General features: G+C 46.5%; 1 protein-coding gene across 2 annotated transcripts in view; it reads left to right on the top strand.

The window, feature by feature from the left end:
• The first annotated feature begins 9,557 nt into the window (after positions 1 to 9,557).
• RHOBTB1 (Rho related BTB domain containing 1) overlaps positions 9,558 to 10,443 on the top strand; it is a 114,179-nt gene continuing 113,293 nt past the window's right edge. For both annotated transcript variants that reach the window (XM_006113588.4, XM_075934866.1), the window contains exon 1: positions 9,558 to 9,913. The gene's annotated coding sequence lies outside the window, so the exon portion shown is untranslated. The remainder of the gene's footprint in view (positions 9,914 to 10,443) is intronic.

The raw sequence follows: 10,443 nt of genomic DNA, 5'->3' as shown, positions 1-10,443 counted from the left end.
TGGGAATATGGTGCATTCCATCCCCAGCTGGCCACTGTCTTGGTGATGTGGCTGCCCCCCAGTGGTCACTCTGCAGTATCACTCTCCTCCAATCAGTTCTCTCCCTTTCCATGTAATGAAAAACAATCCCCTTCCAGACCAATCCAATCTTCCTGGCACAACCAAACCATAATCTTACTTTAAGTTATGAGAAGAGGAAGCTGCATACCAAATTTGGTGGTCCTGGCTCTTACTATTTAGGAGGAATTCTTGAACACCTGACTCATGGAAGGACAGACAAACAGGTACACATTTCTAAAATATATAGATAGATGTATAACCACTGTGGGTATGTCTACACTACCCCCCTAGTTCGAACTAAGGGGGTAATGTATGCATACCGAACTTGCTAATGAAGCCCGGGATTTGAATTTCCCGGGCTTCATTAGCATAAAGCCAGCGCCACCATTTTTAAAAGCCGGCTAGTGCGAGCCCCGTGCCGCGCGGCTACACGCGGCACGGACTAGATAGTTCGGATTAGGCTTCTAATCCGAACTATCTGTACGCCTCATGGAACAGAGGCCTATCTCCACGAGGCGTACAGATAGTTCGGATTAGAAGCCTAATCCGAACTATCTATTCCGTGCCGCGTGTAGCCGCGCGGCACGGGGTTCGCACTAGCCGGCTTTTAAAAATGGCGGCGCCGGCTTTATGCTAATGAAACCCAGGAAATTCAAATCCCGGGTTTCATTAGCAAGTTCGGTATGCATACATTACCCCCCTAGTTCGAACTAGGGGGGTAGTGTAGACATACCCTGTCTTCTTCCTCTGGGATTTTTCAAATTGCCTGAAAGAAGAAGGAAACTAGGTCAACTTTGTTCATAAAGCAAAATTACAATGATTAATCTTGAAGATCTCTTGATTCATCAACAGGAATCAGCCTGACATTCAAAAAAAGATGTCTCTATACAAACCCATCAGCTCTTATTTTTTCAAGTTAATGTGCTTTGCTTTCAAGACAATGTACATTACTGTTTCTGTTAGTTATAAAATCCTGATTTATCCTGAAAATATCTAAGATCTCTAAAAACAGAAATTAATAGTTATGTAGAAATATGAGGGCTATTTTTCTCTAGGCAATTCCCTGTCTTACCAGACTAACCAAAGCATTCTTAAATATACAGAACGTGTAGTCTGCTCCTAGATTGCCACTACTATGAAACAACAAGCTTTTTGTTGAGCTCTTTGGATAGATATCATTGCTGAATAATTCATTGCACCCACTCTGGCCCAGCTGTTGTTACCAGATTTGCCCAATACTCTGGGGTATGCTCATTTATTAGGGTTACTCTTATGGGGCTGGGGGGAGGTCATCTTGTTAGTCTTTAAAGTGCTACATAGTCCTGTATTTTAATTCTATCAGTGTGCTGCTTGTGCTTACTTGTGCTCTCATATGTAGCTGAATCTCTCTACTGCCAATTCCCCCTCCCACTGGAGCTCTCTTGCAGGAACTAGGTTCCTTAGGACCGGGTTCTTTCTACCTTAGCAACACACACAGACACTCACACCCACCAACAGAGTACGTCTGAGAGTACTGGGTATTCAGCACTCCCACGCTGATCCCTCATATGTCTCTGGACACAGCAGGCTGGGTTTAACAGCAATGCAGAGTCAGGAGGCTATGCTTGAGGAGAAGGGGGGGTGCGGAAGAGAAAGGGTATGTCTACACTACAAAGCTAATTCGAACTAACAGATGTTAGTTCGAATTAACGTTGATAGGCGCTACACATACAAACCGCTAGTTCGAACTTAATTCGAACTAGCGGAGCGCTTAATTCGAACTAGGTAAACCTCATTCTATGAGGACTAATGCCTAGTTCGAACTAAATAGTTCGAATTAAGGGCTGTGTAGCCACTTAATTCGAACTAGTGGGAGGCTAGTCCTCCCCAGCTTTCCCTGGTGGCCATTCTGGGCACCACCAGGGAAACTCTTCTGCCCCCCTCCTGGCCCCGGAGCCCTTAAAGGGGCACGGTCTGGCTACGGTGCCCGTGCCAGGTGCAAGCCTGCCAGCTCCCAGCCAGAGGACCCTGCACCTGGCACGGCACGAGCCAGCCACCCGCTGCCACCCAGCCCTCCGCCTCTTCCTGGGACCAGGCTGGCGGCTCCCAGGAGCCTGCCCGGGGCCGCAAGAGGTGGGCGCCCACCTGGTCTAGTGCGGACATCTGCACCACCATTTCTACCCCCTGGCTAATAGCACTCCATGGACCCAACCTCCATGACTTTATCTAACTTCTCTTTAGACTCTGTTATAGTTCTAGCCTTCACAGCCTCCTGCAGGAAGGAGTTCCACAGGTTGACTATTTGCTTTGTGAAGAAGAACTTTCTCTTATTAGTTTGAAGCCTGATACCCATTCATTTCATTTGGTGTCCTCTAGTCCTTCTATTATGGGAACTAATGAAGAACTTTTCTTGATGAACCCTCTCCACACCTCTCATGCTTTTATAGACCTCTATCATATCCCCCCTCAGTCTCCTCTTTTCTAAACTGAAAAGTCTCAGTCTCTTTAGCCTCTCTTCATATGGGACCTGTTCCAAACCCCTGATCATTTTAGTTGCCCTCCCCTCTCCCACCCTCTCTCTTCCCCTCTCCCAGCTCCTTTTCCCAGTCTCCCCGAGTTTTGTTCAATAAAGAGAGTTTCTATTTTTGAACACACGTGTCCTTTATTTTGTACATCAGGAAGGGGGGCTAGGGAGGGGTAAGTGGAAGGAGGTGAGGGAGGAATGGGGCACGAACCCCCGATGGGGAGGACTGGGGTGGCCCTGCAGGCTCCTCGGGGTGGAAGCTCTCCTGCAGCCCCCAGATTGACTCCCCCTCCTGGATGGTAGCCTGCGGCAAGTGCATCCGGGCTGATGGCCAAGTGCTGTGATGTGCCGAGTGTGGGCACTCAGGGCACTCCAAGCCAGGACTGCTTTGCTGTCCCTCATCGAGTTAGACAAGTGAGCGGGGAACCCCTGAGAACTGTCTGTCCGGGGTGGGGGTCAGGTCTCTTTAAGCACAGCCCTTGGCTAGCCTGAGGCAGCAGCTCCACACTCTAAGTCCTCATCTGATGCCCTGCTGGCACTGCTTCCGGCCATCCTTAACCTCGGTTCAGGGTCTACTCAATGTGGACATGCTAGTTCGAATTAGCAAAATGCTAATTCGAACTAGTTTTTAGGTCTAGATGCACTAGTTCGAATTAGCTTAGTTCGAATTAACTAATTCGAATTAAGTTAGTTCAAATTAGTGCTGTAGTGTAGACATACCCAAAGAGACCTCACCACACCATGGAGCTTGCACTGATCAGGGTTCCCAGATGGTGATGGGAGCTAGAGGTCCAGAGAGCAGGAGACGAGCAGAGCCCCCAGCTCGATCAGAATGGAGATGAAAAAGTATCAATGGAACTGATGCAGTTTAAATCCAGGTATCAGAACAGTTTTTCTTGGGCAAGGGTATGAGTTTTTATAGCAATAGCACAATAGTTTGAAGAGAACACTGGATGGATGCGTCTAGACTGGCATGATTTTGCGGAAATACTTTTAACGGAAAAGTTTGTCCGTTAAAAGTATTTGCGCAAAAGAGCATCTATATTGGCAAGAACACTGACAATCTTACATTAGATCGTCAGTGTTCTTGCGCAAATTCTCATGGCCAGTTTAGACAGCTGGCAAGTCTAGATGCACCCGATTTGTTTATGGGTAAACGTAGGTGAGACAAAAGAGAGTGATCACACCTGGTTATGGGTGATGTTCCTTGAACAAGCTCACAATGCAACTAGGCAGTTTCAGTATTTTGGATGTCAATAGGATCCATTAATAGAATTGGTCTGATAATGACTAATTTGGGTGTAAGCAGGCCTGGGTTTATTAGCATCTGGAGCAGAGATTTCCCATCAGATGGTGCTTCTCTGCTTTTGGCATACCATAGTTCAGTGCGGTTCCTGCTTTGGAAAAGCTGCTCTCCATTCTGTATGCTAATGTAGATGTCTCTCTGTTCTATCTTCAATGCAGATGAGGCTGGGGTGTTTCCTTAATTCTGTCACCCTTGTCTGAAGCAGTTTAGGTGTGTCTTCCCTGGCCTTTTCATTGCTTTGTCTTTGATTCTAGCAAAGGCCTGGAGGAGGGGGATGGTTTTCCATGAGTGTCACTCCCTGAGTCCCCAAGAGCACAGGGCTGGTGTTTGTGGCAGGTTTGAAATAAATTTGTGATGTCAATCCAGATTCAAATATACTCACAATCACATCCCAAAAAACCCCACCACTCCTGCTGGAACTAATGACAATCTCAGCAAAGAAACAAATGAGCATGGAGACTGGACTGCCTTCTAGCTGGCCAGGTTTCTTCCAGAGATTAGGGTTTTTTTTATGGGATATCAAGCAGAAGTTTGCTACTGCATGTGTTGTACCTTATGTGCATAAACGAGGGAGTTCTGTTTCTAGGTGTCAGTCAAGCACCTTTCACGTGCACTAAATTCATGTTAAAGTGCTAAAAGAATTAGATGAGAAATAAGTCATTAAATGTTCATAAGGCATGTGGTTTAAAGTACAGCACATGACCTGCTTAGTGGGTTGATTTTTATCTCACACAGGTTTAACTTTGCAAACCTGAAAACATTAGAGGAATGAAAGGCTTTAGTATACCTTCTAAGCAGACAGGAAAGATAACCCTGTGAACTCAAGTGTCTGTCTAGAATTGCCTCACTAATGATAATTAGCAACACATTTACAGCACAAGGTAGGAGAATTTGGACATTGTTTATTTGTGTTAATTGGAATTGCTGAGTGCTGGAAATGTCTGGATCACAATGGAAGCTCTCCACCCAAAGCTAAAATTAACCTATAGCCAAACAAGGCAAATTTCCCATTCACAAAGTATAACCAACCATCCAACAAAAAAGGCCTGTCTCTTTCTGGGAGCAACAGGTCAGATTAAAGTCATTGTCTTTTGAGGATTTATCTTAAAATGTAACTATATTGCTACCCTGATTTTACTAGAGTCTCACATTGTTCAATGTTTACTTTTGAAGATCTGCTCCGGAAGTCCTATGATTGTGTTCAAATCTCCTTTCTTTTTTAAAAATTTGAAAGTAACTTTCTAATCTTATTGAATGTGGAGAAAATGCTTCATGTATGCTACAATTCAAAAGTACAGAGCAAACTGAAGGAACCCCAAATGTATATTTCAATCTCATTTTGGATGGTCCTGATTCATTACTTTTGAACACTTGAGGTTGAAAATATTGTAAAGTAAAAGTCCTCAAAGCTTCTGTTGAATCAATAAACAAGAGAGACAGACCAGAAATCAAACCCAGGTCTCCCGCATACCAATCAAGGTCACTTACACACCTACCTACTGAAACATTCCATTCATTGCACCCATGCATTTAATCAGATGACATGCTGTACCGACCCATTCTTCTCATGCTCTTGCATACTATTGGCCCCTTTAAGAGAGGGTTTAATATCTTATATATAAGCAGGTATAGATATCACAAAAAAGTATAAATGGTTTCAGTGGCCTAAAAAAATCATTGGTCTAGCATTGTCCTTTTCACCAATGACTCTTATCTGAAAATCAGACAAAGTAGGTGATATAATATCTTTTCTTGGACCAATTTCTGTTGGAGGAAAGAAGAAACCTTAACACTCCAGAGTTCTTCTTCGGGGCTTCAGACTGAGATGAAGAGCATGATATAATATATTTAGCAGATAACATAACTAGCCACAGAAAAATACAAGCCTCAATCCCACAGTCAGATCCAGTACTAAGGACCTATGTATGATGCACAGAGTTCTGTGCAGGTACACGTGTCCTTAGGGAACTATCTGTCAATCTCTTGCAGGTTTCATTTTTCTTACAAGCTTGTTCAAGTCTGCTCTTCTTAAATCCCCAGTTCCTGGAGTCATGTGACTGAGCTTAGCTTTCATTTCATTACCAAAGGCTCTTGTGTAAATTACATGGCCATGGGATAAGAGGTCCTTTCATGGATTGAGATCTGGTTAAAAGACAGGAAACAAAGGGTAGGAATAAATGGTAAATTTTCAGAATGGAGGGGGGTAAACTAGTGGTGTATCCCAAGGGTCAGTTCTAGGACCAATCCTGTTCATCTTATTCATAAATGATCTGGAGAAAGGGGTAAGCAGTGAGGTGGTAAAGTTTGCAGATGATACCAAACTGTTTAGGATAGCCAAGACAGAAGCAAACTGTGAGGGACTCCAAGAAGATATCACCAAACTGAGTGATTGGGCATCAAAATGGCAAATGAAATTTAATGTGGATAAGTGTAAAGTAATGCACATCAGGAAAAATAACCCCAACTATATGTACAGTATGATGGGGGCTAATTTGGCTACGACAAATCAGGAAATAGATATTGGAGTTATCATGGACAGTTCTCTGAAAACTTCCATGCAATGTGCAGCGGCGGTCAAAAAGGCAAATAGGATGCTAGGAATTATTAAGAAAGGGACAGAAAATAAGACCCAGAATATGTTACTGCCCCTGTATAAAACTATGGTAGGCCCACATCTTGAATACTGTGTACAGATGTGGTCTCCTCACATCAAAAAAGATATTTTGGCCTTGGAAAGGGTTCAGAAAAGGGCAACTAAAATGATTAAGGGTTTGGAACGGGTCCCATATGAGGAGAGGTTAAAGAGACTGGGACTTTTCAGTTTAGAAAAGAGGAGACTGAGGGGGGATATGATAGAGGTATATAAAATCATGAGTGGTGTGGAGAGGGCCGATAAAGAAAAGTTATTTATTAGTTCCCTAAACAGAAGAACTAGAGGACACCAAATGAAATTAATGGGGAGCAGGTTTAAAACTAATAAAAGAAAGTTCTTCTTCACACAGCGTGTAGTCAACCTGTGGAACTCCTTGCCAGAGGAGGCTGTGAAGGCTAGGACTATAATAGAATTTAAAAAGAAGCTAGATAATTTCATGGAGGTTAGGTCCATAAAAGGCTATTAGCTAGGGGATAAAATGGTATCCTTGACCTTTGTTTGTCAGAGGCTGGAGAGGGATGGCAGGAAACAAATCGCTTGATCGTTGTCTTCGGTCCAACCTCTCTGGGGCACCTGGTGTTGGCCACTGTCGGCAGACAGGATACTGGGCTAGATGGACCTTTGGTCTGATCCAGTACGGCGTTCTTATGTTCTTATTTTCTAAAAAATAATTTTCCAGCCCAAATAGTGGCAACAAAAAGGTTTGCAATCCAAATCTTAAAGGATCAAAACCAAAAGCAATAAAATAAACCACAAAAAAGCAGAATTAGTCTTAAAAATCTCTTGATTCCAGTCTAGTCTCTTGATTTTGGGGCCAGTTTGTCTCCTGATTTGTAAACCCTGGAAGCTGGCAATACTGGTGCACGGGAAGTAACTGAACATGGGAAGGGAGGTATTTGGGTAGGGTTACCAGATGGTTTAAAAAAAATACCAGACACACTTGATCTCAGATTGAGGGGGACCAGCTGGGAGAGGAGCGGGGCTGGCAGGGGGAGATTGTGGGGGAGACCAGGCGGTGGGGAGTGGGGCTGGCCGGGAGGAGGTTGGGGGGAGTGGGGCTGGCTGGAGGAGATCGGGGGGGGGGCGGGAACCGGCCGCCGGGAAGCAGGGCTGGCTGGGAGGGAGTTGCGGGGAGCGGGGCTGGCCAGGGGGCAACCGGCCAGCAGGGAGCGGGGCTGGCTGGGGATAGGGAACCAGTTGGCGGAGAGTGGGGCTGGCCCAGGCGCACACAGATTCCGGGGTACTGCCCATCCCACACACAGTCCTGGCGGGGCGCATGAGCAAGTCTGACCCTGGGTTCCATCCTGCCCTGACCCCCCTCCTCTCTACTGCATAGTTGCGTACTTCCTGGCTGGTAGATGCACACATGCAGTATGAGCATGTCCACCAGCCAGGCAGTACGCAACTATGTACAGATTTGTTTCCTGGACAGAAACCTCAAATACCAGACTGTCCAGTTCAGAACCGTACACCTGGCAACTCTGTATTGGGGGAAGGAAGTGGGGAGCCATTTTCTTTTGCTTCTCCATCAGGAATAAGTGGATTAGCCGAGCAATTCCCCCTGAAATAACTACCCCACTGAGGGTTCTTGAATGAGTTGCAAGCACCTTGTTTAAATAAAAAACAGGACTATGTAGCACTTTAAAGACTAACAGGATGGTTTAATAGGTGATGAGCTTTCGTGGGCCAGACCCACTTCCTCAGATCAAATAGTGGAAGATAATTAGCGTCTTTATTCAAACTTGAGTGTAAAGTGTCGAATTTAAGCATGAATGACAGTTCAGAGGATTCTCTTTCAAGTGAAGTCTTAAAAGGTCTTTGAAGCAGAATGCAGGTAATCAAGTCGTTGAGACAATGTCCTTTCTGGTTGAAATGGCAAGAAACTATTTTTTCTTTGTGATCCTGTCTGATATCTGTTTTGTGGGCATTGATCCTTTGGCAAAGTGTCTGAGACGTTTGCCCAATGTCCATAGCAGATGGACACTTTCGGCACATGATAGCATAAATTATATTTCTGGATGCGCAGGAATATGTGTTCTTGATCTGATAACTCACTTGGTTAGGTCCAATAACGGTATCAGCAGAGTGAATATGTGGACAAAGCTGGCAACGGGGTTTCTTGCAAGGGAAGGTACCAGGGTTGGTATTAGTGTGGTATGTCCTGTGGTTGTTGGTAAGAATCATCTTGAGGTTAGGTGGTTGTCTATAGGAGACTATGGGTCTGTCTCCCAGAGTCTCTCGGAGTTTAGTATCCTGTTCCAGTATAGGCTGTAGTTTATTGATAATGTGTTGGACAGGTTTAAGTTGGGGGCGCTAGGTGATGACAAGTGGTGTTCTATTGTAGGTTTTCTTGGGTCTGTCTTGAAGTAGTTGGTTTCTGGGTATTTGTCTGGCTCTTTCAATTTGCTCTTTTATTTCTCTGGGTGGGTAGTTGAGGTTTATAAATGCTTGGTAGAGATCCTGAAGCTTCTGGTCTCTGTCAGTGGAATTAGAGCAGATGCGGTTGTATCTAAGGGCTTGGCTTCACTAATTATCTTACCCATTACAAAGATAGCTTCCCCAATTATCACCTCTAATATCATTAGCTCACAGACATTTACCTCCCCCTCCATCCCTCTTCTGTTCTGAAATGTGATTTGTCCTTTTCATATTTGTTCATTTTTTTAATTGTACCCTTTGGTATATATGGTTGTGACTATTTTCTTCCACTATTTGATCTGAGGAAGTGGGTCTGGCCCACGAAAGCTCATCATCTAATAAACCCTCTTGTTAGTCTTTAAAGTGCTACATTGTCCTGTTTTTTGTTTCAGCTGCACCAGACTAACACGGCCACATCTCTATCACTTGTTTAAATAAGCAGAGAAGGGCTTTTCCCATCTTTCAAATTAAGAGCCGCCTTAAACTTCCTGCCAATTAGCTGGAGGGGGCTGAAGTTCTTTAGTGCCTGGCTGGCACCGCCATGGAGCCCTCCCGCCACGTATTAATGAGCGATTGTAATTAACCGTGTCGGAGCTCCCGCTAGCGCTGCCGGGGGCAGCGGACAGTGAGGCGGTTTTGGCGGGACACGCGCCTCTCGCTGCCCGCAGCAGGGGGCTTGCGCCCGACACGCCACCCGCGGCGCTTAGGGAGCTGCAGGCAGCGCCGGGGCACGCGCTCACTCCCCTCAGGCGCTCTGCAGCGCGGCCGTTGGGGCACGTGATGGCTCCCTGCAGCCCGCCCCCGGGGCTGGTTGGCTGGCGCTGGCCGGGCGCGCGGCGGCGGCACTTGCCCGGGCTCTGGCGCTGGGAGGTGCTGCGACGCCCCCGCTTACAAAGACGGCTGGCAGCTCCCCTCGTCCCCGGCCGGCCGCTGCCCTCTGCGCCCGCAGGCTGCATCCGGACGCTTCCGGCAGGTGAGACGCGCGCTGCAGCAGCCTGCCCGCTTGGGGCGGGAGCGGAGCTCAGGCACGGAGCGAACGCGCGAGTAGCAGATCCCCGTGTGTCCCTGCAGCGCTGGGGCACGTCTGCTGCAGGGCTCCCGCCGCTCACCCCGGCCCCGGGTAGCGGGCACGCTGCGGCGGAGTGACCTCCGCACAGCCGCATCCTGGCCTCTGGCAGCCCCGTCTGGCTCGGTGCGTTCGCCGTTGTGCGAAGCCCCGGGAGCCTTTCTCCCTTTGGAACAGCTGAACTGGACGGGGTCTTTCCCAGGGCTCCAAGTGCACTGACAACAACCAGAAAGAATGGATGTTACCGGCTGTGATCGATAATGGCGAGGGATCTAGGCAATAACTTCTTGTCTTAAGGGCCAAGAGAAAATATACAGCAGACTTCAGGAATATTTTCCATTTATTTAACCTGTCCCTACGTATCTGGTATTATAGGAGAGGGCCTGTCTCTGAAAAACCAATGTGTTTAGTTCCACATTCCCACTGTTTTCAACTCT

The sequence above is a fragment of the Pelodiscus sinensis genome, chromosome 8, assembly GCF_049634645.1.
Source record: "Pelodiscus sinensis isolate JC-2024 chromosome 8, ASM4963464v1, whole genome shotgun sequence".
Classification (NCBI taxonomy): Eukaryota; Metazoa; Chordata; order Testudines; family Trionychidae; genus Pelodiscus; species Pelodiscus sinensis.
The sequence above is the reverse complement of the archived record's forward strand: the minus strand, read 5'-3'. Positions and strand labels throughout refer to the sequence as shown.